This window comes from Schistocerca piceifrons, unplaced genomic scaffold, assembly GCF_021461385.2.
Source record: "Schistocerca piceifrons isolate TAMUIC-IGC-003096 unplaced genomic scaffold, iqSchPice1.1 HiC_scaffold_1322, whole genome shotgun sequence".
Lineage (NCBI taxonomy): Eukaryota > Metazoa > Arthropoda > Insecta > Orthoptera > Acrididae > Schistocerca > Schistocerca piceifrons.
Genome location: NW_025727150.1, coordinates 12501 through 15000, shown reverse-complemented (window position 1 = coordinate 15000; position 2500 = coordinate 12501). Strand labels below are relative to the sequence as shown.

The 2500-nt window shown below is 56.0% G+C and overlaps 1 non-coding gene across 1 annotated transcript in view; it reads left to right on the top strand.

Moving 5' to 3' along the window:
• Positions 1 to 2379: 2379 nt before the first annotated feature.
• Positions 2380 to 2500, top strand: part of LOC124732143 — a 1909-nt gene continuing 1788 nt past the window's right edge. Inside the window, exon 1 of the ribosomal RNA XR_007008569.1 lies at positions 2380 to 2500. This exon is cut by the window's right edge and continues 1788 nt beyond it. This is a non-coding gene — a ribosomal RNA (small subunit ribosomal RNA).

Below are 2500 nucleotides of genomic sequence, written 5' to 3'. Positions count from 1 at the left end.
AACCTATGTTGTACCTTAACCTAACCTATGTTGTACCTTAACCTAACCTATGTTGTACCTTAACCTAACCTATGTTGTACCTTAACCTAACCTATGTTGTACCTTAACCTAACCTATGTTGTACCTTAACCTAACCTATGTTGTACCTTAACCTAACCCATGTTGTACCTTAACCTAACCCATGTTGTACCTTAACCTAACCCATGTTGTACCTTAACCTAACCCATGTTGTACCTTAACCTAACCCATGTTGTACCTTAACCTAACCCATGTTGTGCCTCAACCTAACCCATGTTGTGCCTCAACCTAACCCATGTTGTGCCTCAACCTAACCCATGTTGTGCCTTAACCTAACCCATGTTGTGCCTCAACCTAACCCATGTTGTGCCTTAACCTAACCCATGTTGTGCCTTAACCTAACCCATGTTGTTCCTTAACCTAACCCATGTTGTGCCTTAACCTAACCCATGTTGTGCCTTAACCTAACCCATGTTGTGCCTTAACCTAACCCATGTTGTGCCTTAACCTAACCCATGTTGTGCCTTAACCTAACCCATGTTGTCGCCTTAACGTAACCCACGTTGTCGCCTAAACCTGCTCTGTAATTGTTATACGACTCGTTCAATTACTGTAGTGTTGCCCACCCGCAACCCTCGCAATATAGTTCGCTACTCGCACTGCCCGCACCCCTGTGTATCGCTTCATGTTAAACACCTTGCAAGTCTTGCTCACTTTCCACATGCTCCTGCTGTACACTGTAATGTGGATGGCAGCAGGACGTACATGCCGCCCCTCCCCACGTCCCCACCTTGCCCCCTGCCTTCGCAAGCTGGTTGGTGAGAAGTTTGCATGTTCAATGCCCTTCGCATGCGACGTACTCAGGCTACGTTGTGGTGCGGCCTGTGTCAACTGTCCGCTGATGTCGTACGCGTGAACCACAATCTGTACTGCACATTCGTCCTTATGTACTGAATGATACATCGTGGCACATGTGTGACCGCACAACGACTGCGCCCAAAAACGGCGGACCATACAGTGCAAATATTGTGCACGCAGCTACGTGTCGTCTCCCTATGAGAGCTGGATTGCAGTGTGGTACGCCATAGAGACGTGTGGGAGGAACGGACGCCGTGGATGGCGATCAGCATGAGCTGTCTGTTGATGTATTCGGACCTAGTCGTCTCTCCTCACACACCGTGATGGCATGGTGCACCGCGTTCCATATCTGCGACATGCTACAGAGGCCGGTTGACAGTCGTTCGAGCAATGGACATCGCATACGTACGGGGGCCACCTTCCACGTATTGTCTAGGCGTGCACATTTTGTTGCGTGTATGTGGGCAGACGTAGTGTGGCGTGACACCTGACACAGGCATGCAATAATCGTTGAAGTTGCAAATGGCGATGGACGCCTGCGTTTTCTGGTGAAGTTACGCAAATGAACAAATGGTAACCTGTTGTGGTGCGGTTGTTCTCGCTAGGGGTGAATCGGTGATGGCGACGATAGGTTGAGGTACTAACCGGTTGTTCCAGCGATACCCACCATGCCGACGAAACTGAACGGCATCTGGGTGTGAAGCGATACGCGGCGGTGGCTGGGTGGGACCGTCCCCGGCCGGTGAGGGGGCGCCTCCCGGCGTGCTGGCCGCGCGGTGCGTGGGCGCACGCGCTACAGCCGGCTGGTGGGGGCGGCCAGTGGCAGGCGCGCCGGCCGACGGACGCGGCAGGCGTCGCAGCTGCGCGCCGGCGCACCCTGCGCGCGGCGCCGTGCGGCCAAAGTAGGTCCTCGCGGGCCCGGTGCGAAGCGCGGTGGACATCTTCAGTGTGCTGGTCCGATTGAGGACTGTGTGCGTTGAGGATGCGCCGCCGCCCGGCGCTCGGCGCCGCGACGCCGTCTGCTGCTCGGTCGCCCCAGCGGTTCTCGCTGGTGGTTTGTATCGCAGCTGTGCGGATGTGTTGGCGCGTGCGCTGTGCTGGGAGAGTTCGCTTCGGCACCCAAGTGGGGCTTTTGTCCTTCTGTGGCGCTGGCGTTGGAGCTGCCGGTCACCGTAGGTGGCGCGTGTTGTCTCCCGCCGGCAATGCCACGACAGCACGCTCCCGGGCCTCTGTCGGCAGCGGCAAGCTCAGTTGGGAGCACGGGTGGTCGCACCGAAAGCGTCTACTCGCCTAACTCCGGGCGATTGCGCCTCTCTCGAACCCGACCAAGTACTTGGGACGGCGCTGCGCGCCGCCGGGACCTGAGAGGGTTTCGAGGTGTATTGTGCAGGGGAGCTCAGCCTCCTCCTGTTTGCAGAATGATTGAGCGGACGCTTGCGTGTTCGCGCGGGCCCCCGGGACACACTCCCGGGCGGCCGGCTGCTCAGCTCTAGTTGACGCAGCTCCCTGGTTGATCCTGCCAGTAGTCATATGCTTGTCTCAAAGATTAAGCCATGCATGTCTCAGTACAAGCCGCATTAAGGTGAAACCGCGAATGGCTCATTAAATCAGTTATGGTTCCTTA